We start from the raw sequence: 20,165 nt of genomic DNA, 5'->3' as shown, positions 1-20,165 counted from the left end.
TTATGGTTAGCATGGGCATGGTAGATGGTTTTTCATCTTTTAAAATTTCAACCTCTTTGTGTCCTCATATTTAAGGTATGTTTCTTTTAAACAGCCATGTGTTTAGGCTCTGTTTTTATCCAATGTGACAATTTCTTTGGAGTGTTTATTTCATTTACGTTTAATGTAATTACTAATACAGTTGGATTTAAGTCTAACCGCTTGCTCTTTGTTACCTATGTGCTTTTTGCTCCTTCTTTGCTTTCTTTGGATTTATATTTTAGCATTCCATTTAATTTTCTCTCGGATTTTTTAATTGCTTATTTTTCATTAATCGCTCTAGGGGATTACAATATTTTTAAATTATCACACTATACCTTGAATATGTATTTCACCACTTCACTTACAGTATAAAACAAAAAATGAAACAGCCCTTGGGAATTTAACTTTAAGACTCAGCCCTGGGCTGAAAATGTGTGGACTAGCTGGGAACCAGAAAGTCACTCAAAACCCATGTTTTGGAGTGAGGGACCTCCAGGAGCTTCTAGAAAAAGTGGTCTCTGAATATTTAGACAACTGGTAGATTTTGGTTTGGTCAGGATTCATTTGTTGTAACTTTGCACCATCTAGAAGACAGCCAGGAGGGAATGTAACTTCATGTGGCTTTCAAAGGCTAATGGCCTGATACCTGCTGCTCATCTTCACTGCTCTGCCTTACAACACGTTGGGGAGGTGGTGGTGGTGATGGGGAGCGGGGGTAGTTTAGGGGAAAATTTCTCCCAAACATGCTTGTGACAAGCTTACTCCACTTGGCCTCTCTCAAGATTGTTTGGGGGCTAGTTCGTCAGATTTCTGCTCTCAGCCATTCCGACAAATCTGCGCACGCCTTTGCCCCTGGCTCAGAGGGGACACGCGATCACTTCAGAGGCCAAACAGGATCATTTTCTCCCGGATGGCCGGGTTCTGGCAGCGAGTCCCGGTCGCACCTCGCATCTGGCCGCTTGCAGGCTCCCGCCCGCGGAGCTCAGGTGTGAGTACCTCCTCCTTGGTTGTGCGGCGCCAGGCCATCGCGCCTGGGTGTCCCCCTAAGTCCCTTCTGCGGCTTGTCTCACTTGCCGCCCTTAAGTCACGGAGGCCCGGGACAGGGCGCGCCCTCCGCGCTCTTTTTACGGCCCAAGCTGGGCGATTCCCTCTGGGAAGCCCCCACCGCCCTCCCTCCCGCGGCCCCAAGGACTAGCTGAGGTCACCTAGGCCGGCAGGTGGCCTCGAGGTTCCCTTCCCTGAGGAGCATTTCGACAGCCAGAGGGGCCTGTGTCCCCCGGGGTCGAGGGAAGGCGCACAGCGCCCAAGAGCTAGCCGACTGGCCGAGGGCCGGGAGTGGAGGGAGGAGCGCCAGGAGGAAGGGGCCGAGCCGGCAGAGCCCCCGCCCCGGGAGGAAGGGGAGGAGGCCGGGTGTTTCCTGGCGCATTCCCGGCCCGCCCGAGTGACTCACTCGGCCAGGAAACTCCCAGGGCCCGCCCGGGACCCCCGAGCAGCCCCCGCGGAGCCAGGTGAGGAGCGCTGCGGCCCCCTTCCCGCCCCGCGCCCCCGCTGGGATCGCGGCCCGCCCTCGGAGCCTGGCCGGCCGGGAGCTGGGAGCTGGCGGTGTCCGACCGGGGCCCCTCAGGCAGCCGGGACTTGGACCTCCGCGGCGCGGCCTCCCGGGCGGCGCGGCCTCCGGGATCACTCCGGCCTCGGAGTCGCGAAGCCATTCCCCAGCGCCCCTGGCCGCGACGGAGTTCCAATGGGGAGGGTCCATTGGGATTTTGCAGTTATTGTTTGAAAGTACGGAGCAGGCGGTTTGTACTGAGGTCGTGCTTTGTGCCCCTCTCTGAGGGGAGGAGAGACTGACCAAGCGAGACCATTTTGCAGATTCTTGGAGAGAGGCGCTTGGGGCTTTGTTAAGGAGCCGGGATTGTTACGTGGGCAGCGCGGTTCGACACAGCCAGATTGAGTTGTATATTTTAAGCCTCAAATGCGTGCTCCTAATTCGCAGCGCTTGGTGGGTGGGAGAATAATTTGGAAATGGGGTTTAAGAAGAGCTTTCTAAGCCGAGAGAGGCCTCTGGAGCACGTCCACCCTAGCGTTATGTCTGAACGGCCGGATAGCGATTGCTTATGAAGCCGGGTGTTGGACGGTCTACGCTGCTGTAGGAGTCTGAGACTTGGGAGTTTCCTTTTCCAGGAGTACAGAGAGGGTGCTGTGCGCCGCGCCGCTCAGTGTTTTGTCAGAGCTTGGTGAGTTGGGTGGTATTTCTTGGCCATTGTCAACGTGATCCCGTCAATGACCCGTGATTGAAGCAGCAGCGTTCTCGGTGTTGTAGCTCAGGTTGCTGTGCTTGACAATTCAGCAGCTCCAGCGGCTCCGGGCTCGTGCAGGTAAATCCTGCTCGGCTGCTCGGCCTGTGAAGCTGCGCGCCGGTACCTGCCCTCCCTTCTTCCTGAAGGCCTTCAGTGGTTTTTCGAGTAAAGCGCAGATCTACCCGTGCTGAGCCTGAAGAATATAATCAAGTTTTAAATGAATGTGGGCCACGACAAGTTTGCATTTGTGGGAATTCACTTAGGAAGATGGTGCAAAACACTGTCTTCACGCAGCGGCCTCTCTATGCCAGAGGTGAACAGGGAAATGCGGAAAACATTTCCGGTATTAAAACATACATTTGTATGCTCATATGTCTCTCAGAGAAAAGTTACTTGCAAAGCGTTTTTGTGTGTTTATTTAAATTTATTTTAAGTTGACATATAGTAATATTGACTTTATGATAAACAGTCTGAATTTTAACAAATGCTTAGTGTCTTACAACCACAGTCAAGATAGAGAGCAGTTTTATCACCCCCTAAACTCCTTTCTGTCCTTTTGTAGGCAACTCCATTTTCCATTTCTGACCCTTGATCTGCTCTCCATTCCTACAGTTTTGCTTTTTACAGAATGTCGTACGTGGTTTTTGAGTTTGGTTATTTCACTCAGCAGACACATTTGCGATTCATCCATACTTTAGTTTGTCCCTGAGGGGTAAAGACATTAAAGTTTAAAACGTGTGCCTCTAGGACACAACCCGAGCTATTCAAATAACACTTCTAATTCATGAGAAGAATTACAACACTTAAGCTTGTTAAAAGGTCAAACAGTGCTCCACTACATGTATTAAAAGTGAAATTCCCTAGTCTCTCTTAGTATGTAGCCTTTTCTGTGCATAGGTTTTATTTTTGTGTATGTTCTTTTTGTGACAGCGAGATTATATTGCATGTATTGTACCTTTTCACTTCATGTTCTTGGATTATTTAAAGATCTTGGAAATATTAACATGTTGACATATATATTGGCATATATACTATATATACACACAGATATTCTTCATTCCTTTTAGTGACTGTATAGTATAGTGCTTTGTGGTTAGATGTATGATAATTTATTTAATCAGCCCCTAGTTAACTGACATTAGTTTGCATTTGTCACCATCATATTCTGGGAAAGATTGAGGGCAGGAGGAGAAGGGGATGACAGAGGATGAGATGGTTAGATGGCATCACTGACTTGATGGACATAATGAGTTTGAGCAAGCTCTGGGAGTTGGTGATGGACAGGGAAGCCTGGCCTGCTGCAGTCCATGGGGTCGCAAAGAGTCAGACATGACTGAACAACTAAACTGAACTACCATATTCAGTGCTGTGTCTGTGTCTTTATGTATATACTCAGATTTATCATTCTGGAAGTGAATGAGGGTTTAAATAAAAGCTAATGTATCTTTTAAGTTGGCTTAAAACTCAGCATTCAAAAAACTAAGATCATGGCATCTGGTCCCATCACTTCATGGCCAATAGATGGGGGAAAATTGGAAACAGTGGCAGATTTTCTTTTCTTGGGCTCCAAAATCACTTAAGATGGTGACTGCAGCCATGAAATTAAAAGACGCTTGCTCCTTGGAAGAAAACCTATGACAAACCTGGACAGAGTATTTAAAAAAAAAAAGCAGAGACATCACTTTGCTGACAGAGGCAAAGCTGTGGTTTTTCCAGTAGTCATGTACAGTTGTGAGAACTGGACCATAAAGAAGGCTGAGCACTGAAGAACTGATGCTTTTGAAATGTGCTGGAGAAGACTCTTGAGTGTCCCTTGAACAGCAAGGAGACCAGACCAGTCAGTCCTAAAGGAAATCAATCCTGAATACTCATTGGAAGGACTGATGCTGAAATTGAAGCTCCAGTACTTTGGCTACCTGATGTGAAGAGCCTACTGATTGGAAAAGACTGATTCTGGGAAAGATTGAGGGCAGGAGGAGAAGGGGGCAACAGAGGATGAGATGGTTGGATGGCATCATCAACTCAATGGACATGAGTTTGAGCAAATTCTGGGAGATAGTGAAGGACAGGGCAGCCTGGCATGCTTCAGTCCATGGGATTGCAAAGAGTCGAACACAGTTTAGCAACTGAACAACAGCAACATTTCTTGAGTACTTACTGTCCTTCAGTGTTGTTTTGTGTGCATGCGTGTTAAGGCACTTCAGTCATGTCTGACTCTTTGCAACCCATGGACTGTAGCCTGCCAGGCTCCTCTTCCATGGAATTGTCCAGGTGAGAATATTGGAGTGGGTTGCCATGCCCTGCTCCAGGAGATCTTACCAACCCAAGAATGGAACCTGTGTTTCTTATGTCTTTTGCATTGGCAGGCAGGTTCTTTACCTCCCGCTCCATCTGGGAAGCCCCAGCATTGTTGTAGGCTAGGATTACTTTTCCTGTAAAGGTCCAAATAGTGATTATGTACAACTTTGCAGGCCATATCGTTTCTGTCACAGCCTCCCCAGTTTCACTACTGTAGCATGAAGTCAGCACGGACAATTTGTAGTGAATGATTGAGGCTGTATTCCAGTAAAACTTTACTTATGGAACAAACCGGAGGCTGTAGTTTGCTCACTCTTGAGTACTTTACATACTAACTATTCTCACAACCCTCAAAGATAGGTACAATTATTATTCTCACTTTATGGATGAGGAAAATGACAAAGAAGTTAAGTGTGTGCCTGCTAAATGTCTGGGGACATCTCTGGTGGTCCAGTGGCTGACTCCTCGCTCCCAATGCAGGGGCCCAGGGTTCGATCCCTGGTCAGGAAACTACATCCTATATACTTTAAGTAAGAGTTCACATACCACAACTGTTAATACCACCCAACACAGCCAAATAAATAAATAATAATTTTTTTTAAAGTTAGCATGCCTGTTAAGAGCCAGTCTTTGAATCCAGCCTTCTGACTAGTAAGTTAAAAACTAGAAAGAAGCTGCCAAAGATGCTTTCTCCAAAATATTAGCCCTTGGGACCCGACCCTCATATGCTTACTGAATCACTCACCGATGATTTTTTGAAGGCACTGTGCTTGCTCAGGTGCCACTCCAGGGTCACTGCCTCTACTCCTCTGTCGGGCCAGTGCTCCCTCAGCCCCTCTCAGTGTGTGACAGTCTTGTGTCTTGGCTTTGGATCTGTGTTTTAATAGTACTCGTTTATAGAGGGGTCAGCTCAGGCAGCACCTCGGACTTTGGCAAGTGAGATCAAGTTGGGTCCTGGCAAAGCTACTGTATATGTCTGCTATGCTATGATCACCTGAGCCCTGATAGGTATTTTGGCTGGACTACCTTTGACCATTTTTCTTCTTTGGTAACATGGAAAAAGCACCTATTAGATTGTTACTAAGATCAAAGGAGATAGTATATATAGGAATGTATTGTTAATATTCATACTTTGGCTTCTAAAGCTTTTATATATCTTGTCCTAGCTCTTCATAATTTTTGCAACCAAAGGAGTAGAGCATGGATTAATAACATATATATAATAATTAAAAACCTTTATTTTAGCCAGGGCAATAAAGTCAGAAAAATAAATAAAAGGCAGATTGGAATGAGAATTGTCCCTTTTTGAATGAGATTGTCCCTTTTTGCAGATGGTATTATCAACATAGAAAATCCAAGGAATCTATGAAAAAACTATCAGAATTAGTATGTGAAGTTAATAATGTCACAAAATACAGTCAACGCATGTAAATCAGTCTTATTTCTATATACCAACAGTGTGTAAAACGTTTAAAAATAACCATTTTCAGCAGCTTCAAAAAATCAGATACTTAGATATAAATTTAATAAAATACATATAGGATCAATAAGCTGAAAACTGCAAAATGCTAATGAATGAATCAAAGATCATGTAAATAAATGAAGAGGCATGTATGGGCATGAGTTGAAATACTCAACATAGTAAAGATGTCACTTCCCTCCAAGTTGATCTATAGGTTTAACACAATTCCAGTAAAATATTGCAGGAAGAAAATATCTTAACTTTATATTGAGGTACAGTATACAGTGTACCTCCTTTAAGTGTGCAGTGATTTTTAGTAGATTTATGGAGTTGAACAGCACCATCATTACATGTCACCCCAAAAAGATCGCTCATGACCTTTTACAGTTAATCTCCGTTCCTAGCCCCTATTCCTGCTAATCACTAATTTGCTTTCTTTCATAGATCTGCCATTTCTGGACATTTAATATAAATGAAAGTGTACAATTTGTGTTCTTTATGTGTAACTTTCTTCACTTAGCATAATGTTTTTGGAGTTTATTTCTGGTCTAGTATGTACCAGCATTTCATTCCTTTTTTGTTGCATTGTGTTCCATTGAATGGATATATCACATTTTGTTGAACCATTCATTAGATTCATTTTTTTTTTTTTGCCTGTTATGAATAACTGCTGCTATGAAGACTCATGTTCAAGTCTTTATGCAGGCCTATGTTATAATATCTTTCTTTTTTTTAATTTTTATTTTTACTTTATTTTACTTTACAATACTGTATTGGTTTTGCCATACATTGACATGAATCCACCACGGGTGTACATGCGTTCCCAAACATGAACCCCCTTCCCACTTCCCTCCTCATAACATCTCTCTGGGTCATCACCGTGCACCAGCCCCAAGCATGCTGTATCCTTCATCGGACATATACTGGCTATAATATCTTTTTGATAGAAATCTGGAAGTGTTCTTGCTGGGTCATAAGATATTTTTGTTTAATTATTAGAAATCACAGCAGATTGTTTTTATAGATAAAAGACAAACTGACTCTAACATTTCTATGAAGGGGGAAGTAAACTGCAGTAGCTGAAAAAATGTTTAAAAAAAATAAATTGGGGAGATATTGCCTGATTTTTTTTTTTACTATAATAAAATATAAATAGCTTAAAATTTACTATTTTAATCATTTTAAATGTACAGTTTCAGTAGCATTAGGTACATTTACATTGTTGTACAGCCATGACCACCATCCATCCCCTAAACTCTGTCTTCATCCTAAACTGAACCTCTGTACTTATTTATTTATTGAAGTATAGTTATTTACAATGTTTCTGATATACAAAGTGATTCCATCTTTTTTTGTGTGTGTATATATATATATATGTGTGTGTGTATATATATGTGTGTGTATATATATATACACACATATACATACATAGGTCTATTTTTTTCAGATTTTTCAATCTATCAAATTATTATAAGATATGTAATATATTTTCCTGTGCTATACAGTAGGTCCTTGTTTATTTTATATATAGTAGTGTGTATCTGTTCATCTCAAATTCCTAATTTATCTTTCCCCCTTACCCTTTAGTAACCATAAGTTTGTTTTCTGTGTCTGTCTTTACCCATTTAAATACTAACTCCATTTTCTCATTCCTCTAGCTCCTAGTAGCAACCATTCTACTTCCTGTCTATGAACTTGACTATTCCAGACACCAATTAAGCACTGCTATGGCTTAATATGGGAGAAGGCAATGGTACCCCACTCCAGTATTCTTGCCTGGAAAATCCCATGGATGGAGCAGCCTGGTAGGCTGCAGTCCATGAGGTTGCTAAGTTGGACATGACTGAGCGGCTTCACTTTCACCTTTTGCTTTCATGCATTGGAGAAGGAAATGGCAACCCACACCAGTGTTCTTGCCTGGAGAATCCCAGGGTGAGGGGAGCCTGGTGGGCTGCTGTCTATGGGGTCGCACAGAGTCAGACATGACTGAAGTGACTTAGCAAAAAAATGGCTTAATATAACTATGAACATTGGTGTATCTTATTGAGATGCTGTTTTCAGTTCTCTTGGTTATATATCCAGAACTGGTGTTGCTGGGTTGTGTGGTAATTAAATGCTTAATTTCTTTGAACAGTTGTCTTATTTTCCTTAGCAGCTTCACCAGTGTTTCTGTGTACCAGCAATGCACAAGGATTCCAATTTCTTCACATCCTCTCCAATACTTGTTATTTTCCTTCTTTTAAAAAATAATAACCACCTCAATGGGCATGAAATAGTGTCTCATTCCAGTTTTGATTTGCATTTCCCTAATGATTAATGGTGTTGAGCATCTCTTCATGTATTTATTTGTCATTTGTGTATCTTCTTTAGAGAAATATCTGTTCAAATCCTTTGTCCATTTTTTAATCATGTTTCTTTTTCTTCATGTTGAGTTGTAGGAGTTCTTTATACATTTTGGATAGCAATCCCTTGTCAGATACACAATTTGCAAATATTTTCTCCCATTTTGTAGGTCTTTTAACTTTCTTGATAGTGTCCTTGGTGCACAAAAATTTTTAATCTTCATGTCTAGTCTAGCTTTATCTACTTTTCCTTTTGGTGTCATATCCAAGAAGTCATTGCCAAATTGAGTGTCATGAAGCTTTTCTTATATGTTTTCTTCTTAGAGTTTTATAATTTTAGTTCTTCTTTGTAGGTGTTTTGTTCACTTGAGTTAATTTTTGTATATAGTGTGAGGTGATGGTCCAGTTTAATTCTTTTGCATGTGGATATCCAGTTTCTCCAGCACAATTTGTTCAAGACAGTCTTGGGCTTCCTTGGTGGCTCAGTGGTAAAGAATCCACCTACCAGTGGAGGAGACATGGGTTCGATCCCAGGTCCAGGAAGGTCCCACATGCTGCAGAGCAGCTAAGCCCATGCGGCACAAGTATTTAGCCTGTGCCCTAGAGCCCATGGGAGCCGCAACTACTGACCCCATGTGCTGCAACTATCGAAGCCTGCAAGCTCTGGAGCCCATGTGTCACAACAAGAGAAGTCACAGCAATGAGAATCCCTCGCACCACTAGAGAATTGACTCATTCTCTGTAACTAGAGAAGAATTCTGTGCAGCAATGAAGACCCAGCACAGCCAAAAATTTAAAAAAAAGAGAGAAGGTCCTGTTTTCAGTGAAAGGTCTTGACACCCTTGTTGAAAATCATTTGATCATATACACAAGCAAGGGTTTATTTCTGGGCTCTGTATTCAGTTTCATTGGTCAATGTGTCAGTCTTTATGCCAGTATCACAGTTTTGATTATTATAACTTTATAGTAAGTTTCGAAATCAGTAAAAGAGTTTCAGGTTTACTGTTCTCTGTCAAGATTGTTTTGGCTATTCTGGGGTTTTTTTGAGATTCCATATTATTTTAAGATGAGTTTTTCTATTGCAAAAAAAAAAAAGCTGTTAGAATTTCGATGGGGATTACATTGAATTTGAGGATAGCTTGGATTATACTGACATCTTTTTTTTTTTTTTGGTTGCACTATGCTGCTTAGGGGATCTTAGTTCCCCAACCGGGGATCAAACCCAACCCCCTCTCAGGGAGAACAAGGACTCCCAACCACTGGACCACCAGGGAATTTTGTATATTGTTATCTTAACAGTATTAAGTCTTCCAGTTCATGAACATGGAATATCTTTCCATTTATTTGTGTCTTTAATTTCTTTAATCAGTGTTTTGTAATTTTTAGTGTATGAATCACTCACTTCCTTAGTTAAATTTATTTTCTTTTTGATGCTATTGTAAATGGAATTGTTTTCCTAATATTCTTTTTGGAACGTTTATTGGTAATGTATAGACATGCAGTATGTGTTGCTTTTGTATCCTGTAGCTTTGCTGAATTCATCTATTAGCTCTAACAGATTTTTTGTGAAATCTTTTGTGAAATCTCTACATAGAAGATCATGTTCTCTGTGGTTTCAGGTATTCCAAAGTTCTGTTGTTAGTTGAATAGGTTTATAGTTGTTACATCTCTCTGATGGAGTGACTATTTTATTATAATGTTTCTAGTAACAATTTTCTGTTTCACGTCAATACGTGTAATATCAATATAGCTACTCTGGCCACTTTTGGTTTCTCTTTGCATGGTATATCTTTTTCCATCCTTTTGATTTCATCCCCTTGTGTCTTTGAATTTAAAATTTGTCTCTCATGGGTAGCATATAGGGCTTCTCAAGTGGTGCAGTGGTAAAGAATCCTCCTGCCAATGCAAGAGATGCAAGAAACATGGGTTTGATCCCTGCTTTGGGAAGATCCCCTGGAGAAGAAAATGGCAACCCACTCCAGTGTTCTTGCCTGGAAAATTCCTGTGGGCCGTAACCCATGGGGTCACAAAGAGTCAGACACAACTGAGCAGCAGCAGGTGGCATATATTTGGTTCATGGCTCCCCCCCGCCCCCCATTCTATCATTGTCTGCCTTTGATTGTCTACTCCATTTTCACTTAATGCAGATACTTATATCTTAGGATTTACGTATGCCATTTTGTTATTTGTTCTCTGTATATCCCCCTTCTGGAGACCCTTTGGGCATAGTGAGGAGCTTAGACACAGCAGCTGTGTAGGAGCCAATAGAGAACCTAACACCGTGAATAGCCTGAGTTCAGGCTACCCAAAGACTCCAGTATTCTGGCTTGGAGAATTCCACAGGCTGTATAGTCCATGGGGTCACAAAGAGTCAGACACAACTGAGCGACTTAAAAAAAAAAAAAAGATTCCAGAGCACTCTGGGGATAAGATTTGCATTTATATGAATTTGTTGTGTTAAAGGCCTCTCAGAACTTGGTCTCAAGAATACAGGGATTTTTTTTTTTTTTTTTTACCTTTTTTACCTTTGTGTTGGTTTGAGCCTGGTGTACTCTTGTGCTGTTGAGCATTCATTTATGCACTCCACCCCCTCAAACTTCGTCATGACTGCCTTACCTTCATGCAAGACTGTGGAGACAGAACCCACAAGCCAGGCCTTGAACTGTGGCATTCAGATTTTTTAATTGTGAATAAGACAAATGGACTTATAGCTACTGTGACTTGAAACAAGCATATTTGTGCTTTGTATTTATATCTCAGAACGGGACTAGCCAAGGTTGTCAGGTCCTGTTCTTTACTCTCTTTTGGGGGAATTTTGCTCCATGGGAGAGAAAAACCAGTGCTTAGAGAGCAGTGAGTTCCATCTTGGAACTTGATTTGATAACCAGAATTTTATGTCCTGAGCTAGCGTGGTTATTCCTTGTGCCCATTTATCTTGACTAGGAGAGTGGAGGTGCGTGATGCTTCATCTTTGAAGATATTCACAGAAGAAGATACACTTTGCTGTGAAGAACTACACAGGCACAGGTCAGAAGTGGTGATGAGGATTTACATTATATTTAAATCCCTACCTAAAGCTTGAGTTACTCAAGCTGTTCCATTTTAAAGAATTTTCTTCTTTTCCCACAAATCCTGCCTAGAAGAACCAGTGTCCACAAAACCAGCTAGCATTACAACTACCTGGACTCTCGACTCATTGGGGTTGTCTGTCCCAGGGGTCATGGAATAACTGAGTGTGTTAAATCAAGCAGACTTGTGCATGGGCATGACATTTTCAGATTCTGAAGTCAGCTTTGCTTCTACCCTGGAGACCACATTCCTAAGAGTTTTGTACATGCCACCTGTGTTTCTTCCTTTGCTTTAATTGGGGTGGGGGTGTTTGTATTAGTCAGGATTCTCCATAGAAACAGAGCCATAGGGTATATGGAAAGATTTATTTTAAGGATTTGACTCACATGATTGTGGAGGTTGGCAATTCTGAATTTAGAGAGTAGGCAGGCTGAGACTCTGGGAAAGTTGATGTTACAGCTCAAGTCCAAAGGTCCTCTGAAGGCAGAATTCTTTCCTCTTTGGAGAACCTCATTTTCTTTTAAGGTCATCAACTGTTTCGGATGAGGCCCACCCATGTTATGGAGGGTCACCTGCTTTACTCCAAGTCTGCCTATTTAAATGTAAATCACACCTAAGAAATAGCTGCACAGCAACATCTACACTGATGTTTGACCAAAAACCACATTATACCTATAACTCATCATAAGGAATAGTTTTTACTTTGTATTTTAAGTTTGCACTTTATTTGGCTGCGCTGCATCTTAGTTGCCAGTGGGTCTTAGTTGTGGCACATGGGATCTTTGCAGAGTCTTAACCACTGGACTACCAGGGAAGTTCCAGTAATTTTCGTTTCAGACAGTTGCCTCCTGCAAAGATTGGCTTCAAGGTAAGCACCATGCAAAGGGTGGGAGGGGAGGGGGACAGTTCTTGCCCTCTGGAACTGCCCACTGAGGGAGGGAAAAACCACCACTGCCCACCCTCCCTCCACTGGGAATGTGTCACTGACCAACGTTGTACACAAGCTCTGAGAAGCTTGGACCCTCTCAGTGGCCACAGAGGCCCTGATATTCACCAGGGGTGGACAGAGCAGGGTTAGTCCTCTCTGGGAAGCCTCTGCCAGGATGGCCAAGGTCTGGGGCGGCTCCCTTGGAAGGCATGACTTCCTGGCCTGCACTTCTGAGTGTCCCTGAACCATTTTTGAATGTGCTTTTAAGGAGCTCTGTACCTCAGGAGCTTGTGTTGCGGTTTAGAGTGACTGGGGACTGTGTCCTGCTGGACAGCAGTCCCGCTGGCTCTCCCAGAGGGCCCCGCCCCTTCCTGAGGCCTCTGTCCTTGGCATGTAGGTGGCCACTCTCACCATGTTTTCACATGGCCTTCCCTCTGTGCCTGTCTGTGACACCAATCACATTGCATTAGGACCCACCCTATAACCTCATTTTGCTTTAATTGCATCTGTAAAGACCCATCTCCAAATATGGTCAGTCTGAGGTATGAAGAGTTAGGACTTGAAAGGGGAACAGCCCTTTCAAGTTCAGGGCTCAAAGCAGTTCAACCCCAAGCAGTTGATTTAATCACAGTGATGGAGTGCCTATGAGCCTCGGGAGCCATTGGCTCCTGCTCCTCCTTGAGGATCTGGCAAGGAGGCGGGGGCAGATGTGTTGCTATCAGGGAGACTTTGTTCCTCTTTGTGAGGCAAAACTACAGACACTCCAGCATTTTATTCTGTCACTTCGAAGGATTATATGGAGTACCGTTACGTTGGAGGCTGGTACCCTAAGATGGCCTCAGAACTGGCTGATTCCCTGCTGATTGCAGCCCCTTGCTGTTTCCCAGCCTTTAGCCACTGCAGCTGGCAGCTCCCAGGAAGGAGTGGGTAGGGGGCAGCCACCCATCGTGCTGTCGCCCTGGCCACACTTTCTCTAAGTGTGGGCAACAGACTCCAACCTCAGAATCTAGAGGTGTATGTGGGCACGTGCCTGGTCATCCAGCTGACCTAGTCAGGGCAAGGTGTGAGAGTCAGCATTTGCACCAGGTCTCCCTGGCAATTTTCGTCTCTTTTAGTTCCAGGAAGCTCATGCCCTTGCTCCCTAAGCATCCCGGGGTACTGGGCAGGAGGAGCCCACTTCCAGGATTTTATGCTGCTCTGAATAAGGTACAGGCAGACATCAAATAATTGCTCTTTGCTTTATTGCACTTCTCAGATAGTTTATTTTTTACAAATGGAAAGTTTGTGGTGGTCTGGCATAAAGCAAATCTGTTGGTGCCATTTTTCCTTCAGCACTTGCTCACTTCACGTGTTTGTGTCACATATTGGCAGTTCTTGCAATATTTTAAACTTTTAAATTATTTTTATATTTGTTAGGTTGATCTGTGATCAGTGATCTTTTAAAAAATTATTTATTTATTTATTTTGGCCACGCAGCATGTGAGATCTTAGTTCCCTAACCAGGGATCCAACCCACGCCCCCTGCATTGGAAGTACACTGGACCACCAGGAAAGCTGCTATGATCAGTGATCTTTGATGTTATGATTATGCTATGTTATGTTATTATTGCTGCAGGCTCAGACAGTGGTTATCTTTTTTTAGCAGTAACATATTTTTAAATTAAGGTATATACTTTGTTTTTACTTTTTGAAGAGACACAACCATTATGTAGTCTCTCAATACCAAGATTCTGAGCTGCTTTTACATTACCACAATGGCATGCTTTTAAAAATACATTTCTAGCACCCTCATTATTTTCCCTCCAGTATTGTCTTCTAATACTTTTGGTTGACATTCCTATGGGACTAGTGGCCTGTCCCCTGTGCTATCACAGAGGAACCCTACACATTATTTCTGACTCATAAGTAATACTAAAGTACAGTGAATTTCTGGTCTTGGTAAGTACTGTTGTCAAAAATACAGTCTTGAATTTCTTGTGCACAATGTTAAATAAAAATATTCTACTGTTTTACTTAAAAGTATGGTCAAGTTTGAATGGTGGCAAAAGAGATATGGGACATTTGGGGCAGGGCAGTGTGAGTCAGTCACATTAAGCACATTTGTGTATCAGCCATTATTATTTAGACCAAGCCTGTACACTATTTTTGGGCTTCCCAGGTGGCTCAGTGGTGAAAGAATCCGCCTACCAATGCAGGAACGGCAGGAGACATGGGTTTGATCCCTGGATGGGGAAGATCGCCTGGAAGAGAAATAACAAAACACTCCAGTATTCTTGCCAGGATAATCCCATGGACAGAGGTGGCTGGTGGGCTATAGTCCATGGGGTCTTAAAAAGAGTCGGACACCACTGAGCACACACATACATTATTTTTAAAGAAATAATGCTATCACACACTTAATAGGCTACAGTATGGTATAAACATAACTTTAGATGCTCTGGGAAACCGAAAACATTGTGTGACTCCTTTCACTACAGTATCTGCTTTATTGTGATGGTCTGGAACTGAACTCGCAATATCTCCCGAGATATACGTGTACTTACCCTTTCAGGTTTGTAGTCGCCTGAAAATGTTTGTTTGCAAAAATTCTTACCTCTTGAAGGCTTTCTAAGTGCCACAGGGGAAAAGAGGATGTAGACAATTAGAACTATACAGGAAGGAACTTTAAATAAGGTGGCCTCAGGGCCCAGTGGCTACGTACCGGGCAGAGCCACTAGTTGCTACATCACCTGCAGGGATGAAGCAGTGATTGCACATTCTAGCTGAGTCTGAAACCTGAAATCTCACATGTATGTATATTAAACTGTTTGTTGAAGGCAATTCCTTAATGTGCAGAGGCATAGAAAATAGTATTATGAACCCTCAATAGTGGTCTGAGCTCTTCTGTAACCCCTGCCCCACACTGTGCTGTTGTGAAGGAAGTCCCAGAAGCAGCATCTTATCTCAGTCATAAGCGTTTTGGTACATGTCTCTTGAGAGGGAGTTTTGCTGCTGTTTTTCTGGGCCAGAAGTGGAAATGGTTTTATATTTTTAGGATTTCTTGCTATTTTGTATAAGCTGGTTTCTTCAGATCGTAAAAATCTGGGAAGTGTCAAATTTTAAGTAATTGAAGCTAAACATTTGGAGTATATATATATTTTAAACAAAGCCCACTACTCTGCAGTTGCACTACTCTGAAACACTTGATTATAGGATGAAAATGATCACTGCTGAGGGCTGAATTGCCTGAGGATGTGTGGTCCTCAGCCCAGATTTCCGTTGGGTCAGAAGCTTTCTTCAAGAGTGTAGGACTCTGGGCAGACAACAGGGATTTCCAAGGCAGATACTTGGACTGGAAAGACGTGTTTTAATCTGAATAGATGACTTTACATGTGGACATCATCAGATGGTCAATACCAAAATCAGATTATATTCTTTGCAGCCCAAGATGGAGAAGGTCTATATGGTCAGCAAAAACAAGACTTGGAGCTGATTGTGGCTCAGATCTTGAACTCCTTATTGCAAAATTCAGATTTAAATTGAAGAAAGTAGGGAAAACCACTGGACCATTCAGGTATGACCTAAATCAAATCCCTTACGATTATACAGTGGAAGTGACAAATAGTTTCAAGGGATTAGATCTGGTAGACAGAGTCCCTGAAGAACTATGGTTGGAGGTTCATGACATTGTACAGGAGGCGGTGATTAAAACCATCCCCAAGAAAAAGAAATGCAAAAAGGCAAAACGGTTTCTGAGGAGGCATTGCAAATGGCTGAGAAAAGAAGAGAAGCTAAAGGCAAAGGAGAAAAGGAAAGATGTATTCATCTGAATGCAGAGTTCCAAAGAATATCAAGAAGAGAAAAGAAAGCTTTCCTAAGTGATCAATGCGAAGAAACAGAGGAAAACAATAGAATGGGAAGACTAGAGATCTCTTTAAAAAATTAAAAATACCAGGGGAACATTTCCTGCAAAGATGGGCACAATAAAGGACAGAAATGGTATGGACCTAACAGAAGCAGAAGATGTTAAGAAGAGGTGGCAAGAATACACAGAAGCACTGTCCAAAAAAGATCGTAATGACCCAGATAACCACAATGGTGTGATCACTCACCTAGAGCCAGACATTCTGGAATGTGAAGTTAAGTGGGCCTTAGGAAGCATCACTACAAACAAAGCTAGTGGAGGTGATGGAATTCCAGTTGAGTTATTTCAGATCCTAAAAGATGATGCTGTTTAAGTGCCACACTCAAATGCCAGCAATTTTGGAAAATTCAGCAGTGGCCACAGGACTGGAAAAGGTCAGTTTTCATTCCAATCCCAAAGAAGGGCAATGCCAAATGATGTTCACATTACCACACAATTGCACTCATCTCACACGCTCAAAATTATCCAAGCCAGGCTTCAACAGTACGTGAACTTACCTGCCTCTTGAGAAGTCTGTATGCAGGTCAAGAAGCAACAGTTTGAATCCAGACATGGAACAACAGACTGGTTCCAAATTGGGAAAGGAGTACAACAATGCTGTATATTGTCACCCTGCTTATTTAACTTATATGCAGAGTATATTACATGAAATGCCAGGCTAGATGAAGCACAAGCTGGAATCAAGATTGCCGGGAGAAAAATCAATAACCTCAGATATACAAATGACACCACCCTTATGACAGAAAGTGAAGAGGAACTAAAGAGCCTCTTGATAAAAGTGAAAGAGGAACGTGAAAAAGCTGGCTTAGAACAACATGCAGGAAGCTAAGATCATGGCATCTGGTCCCATCACTTCCTGGCAAATAGGTAGGGAAACAATGGAAACAGTGACAGAGTTTATTTTCTTGGGCTCTAAAATCACTGCAGATGGTGACTGCAGCCATGAAATTAAAAGATGCTTGCTCCTTGGAAGAAAAGCTATGACCAACCTAGGCAGCATATTAAGAAGCAGAGACCTTACTTTGCCAACAAAGGTCTGTCTGGTCAAAGCTATGGTTTTTCCAGTAGTCATGTATGGATGTGTGAGTTGGACTATAAAGAAAGCTGAGTGCCGAAAATTGTTGCTTTTAAACTGTGGTGTTGAAGAAGACTCTTGAGAGCCTCCCTGACAGAGGAGACTGGTAGGCTACAGTCCATGGGGTCGCAAAGAGTCGGATACGGCTGAGCGACTTCACTCATAGTATCAGAGATAGAGGTGTAGTGAGTACCTGCCATTGATGAGGAAAATAGTGAGGTTTCAAAGGACAAAAATAACAGGAAAATAAACCAAACTGGCAAGTCACAGAAGAAAAAAAAATGGGTTACTGTGTAAAAATTTGTTCAAATTGCTTCATAGGAATAAAAGTAATACAAATTCAAAGAACTTTTATTTTATTTTTCAATATTCCAGTTTTTAGTATTAATATCTTTATTTTTAAATTTTTATTGGAGTGTAGTTGATTGACAATGTTGTGTCAGTTTCAGGTGTACAGCGAAGTGAGTCGGTTATACAGGTGCATATATCTCCTCTTTTTTCTGCATTCTTTTCCCCTGTAGGCTGTTAGAGTGTGCTGTGCAGCAGCAGGTGCTTATTTATCATCCGTTCTATATATAAGCACATTTAGATGTGGCTCTGCTCAGTAAACTGTAGACATGAAAGTGACCCCTGGATGCTGTCCATGCGGGTATCTTTGGGACCCTGTGGGGGTCCTCACCTGAATCCACCTGTAGCTTTTTAAGAATTGAGAAATAATCGACATGCAACATTATATTAGTTTCAGGTATACAGTATAATGATTTGATGTATGTATCTATTGTGAAATGATCACCACAGTACGACTAGTTAACATCTATTACCTTCACAGTCACAAAAATTTTTTTTCTTGTGATGAGAACTCTTAAGAATCTATTTTCTTAGCAACCTTCAAATACGCAATACAGTATTATTAACTACAGTCACCATGCTATACATTACGTCTGCATGACTTGTTTATTTATTTTTATAGCTAGAGGTTTGTAGCTTTTGACCCCCTTACCCAATGCCCCCACTCCACACCTCTGGCCACCACCAATCTATTATCTATCTATGAGCTTTGTTTTCTTTTTAAGATTCCGCAGGCAAGTAAGATCATAGGGTGTTTGTCTGTCTCTAACTTGTTTCAGTTAGCGTCACATATATCTTGGCTACTGTCAATAATACTACAGTGAACATGGGGTACAGATATCTTTTTTTGCAGTCTGTCCTGGGCCTCAGTTGCAGCATATGGGATCTAGTTCTCTGACCAGGGATCAAAGTCCGGCACACCACATTAGGAGCGCAGTCTTAGTCACTGGACCACCAGGGAAGTCCCGATATTAGTGATTTTGTTTCCTTTGGCTAAATGGCCAAAAGTAGGGTTGATGGATCATCTCCTGCAGCTTTGAAGACAGACCTTCATGGGATTTAAGAATCCCCTCTTGGAAGAAGGGGATATATGTATATCTGTGGCTAATTCATGTTGATATATGGCAGAAACCAACACAATATTGTAAAGCAATTATCGTTCAATTAAAGAAAAAAAAGAATCCCCTCTTAGGATGTGCTGCCAAGAAAGTCATCTGAAAACACAGACACCCTTTGGTATCCACCAAAAGTTGATTCCAGAAACTTCTGTGGATACTGAAATCCACAGTCATTTATATAAAATAGAAGTTGTACCATGAATACAGTCAGTCCTCTGTATCCCCAGGGTTTGCATCTGTGGATATGGAGGACCGATTATACTGGACTTTTCTACCCAGATGTGGTCATCTTAGACTTTTATCTAGAAGGTAAAAATCTGTTATTAATAAGATGGCTCACATGAAGGGAAGGCTCAGAAGGGCTACTGGGTCAGAGTTCTTGGGGAGCATTTATGAGGTTGTGTAAGCAAGGTTGAGCCACCTTCCAGTATGGAGGGATGGCTGCAGCCTGGATAGGAAGCATCTAGGTCCACGTTTGTGGGGCCAGGCCTGCCCTGTGGTGAGTGGGGATGTCCCTGCACCTGGCAGGCGGGCCCTCAGGATGGTTGCCAGGCTTGAGGCGGGCTTGCTCTCCTTTCGGGGAGCCCCCAGCCTGCTTGGAAGTTTGGTGGCACCTCTCTGTGGTGTGACCACCCCCAGTGCCAGAGACTGCCAAGCTCTACTCCATCCTAGAAAGAACATGCTGAGTTGCTACTGGCATCTTCTTAGTGTCTTAAACATGCACTGGAGTCTATGTAAAAGACGAAGTCCACCACAATCACAAAGAAATGGTCAGGCATTGGTGGACGAGGGTCCCAGACCATTGAGGAAGTCAAGCTCCCACTGTCCCAGCCTCATCCCCTGCAGTGAGCTGGTCTCACGGGGCTCACCTGTGTGCTGGCTGTACTGGCGCAGCAGCTGCAGAACGTTTTCCCCCAAGGGCCCACTAGAGGTGGCAGGAGTGGTGGAGCTCTGCACAGGGCATCAGTCTGGGCCCGGTGTGGGCACTGCACACTGCGAGCACCCTCTTTATCTCAGCAATTGAGACCTGATTCTGTGGAATCGTACACCCAGCCCTGCATTTTGTTGATTGATTTACATTTGCCTCAGATTAGTTTTTCATAAAATCTCAGGTGGCATTCCAGTTCATAAATGGATAAATGCAGCACTGCTCTCCCTTGCCATCGTGGGGCAAGGGATTCCCTAGAATTCCAGGGCACATGGTTTGAAACCCACAACTGTAAGCATGTCAGCAGGAGAGCCACAGGGTCAGAGTACTACTTGCATAGTTAAAAGGAATGAAAAAGGAGTATGGCAGGCTTGA

At 42.6% G+C, this 20,165-nt stretch overlaps 1 protein-coding gene across 2 annotated transcripts in view; it reads left to right on the top strand.

Moving 5' to 3' along the window:
* Nucleotides 1–1,472: 1,472 nt before the first annotated feature.
* CYFIP1 (cytoplasmic FMR1 interacting protein 1) overlaps nucleotides 1,473–20,165 on the top strand; it is a 102,600-nt gene continuing 83,907 nt past the window's right edge. For both annotated transcript variants that reach the window (XM_068968028.1, XM_068968027.1), the window contains exon 1: nucleotides 1,473–1,529. The gene's annotated coding sequence lies outside the window, so the exon portion shown is untranslated. The remainder of the gene's footprint in view (nucleotides 1,530–20,165) is intronic.

The sequence above is a fragment of the Capricornis sumatraensis genome, chromosome 3, assembly GCF_032405125.1.
Source record: "Capricornis sumatraensis isolate serow.1 chromosome 3, serow.2, whole genome shotgun sequence".
NCBI lineage: Eukaryota > Metazoa > Chordata > Mammalia > Artiodactyla > Bovidae > Capricornis > Capricornis sumatraensis.
The sequence above is the reverse complement of the archived record's forward strand: the minus strand, read 5'-3'. Positions and strand labels throughout refer to the sequence as shown.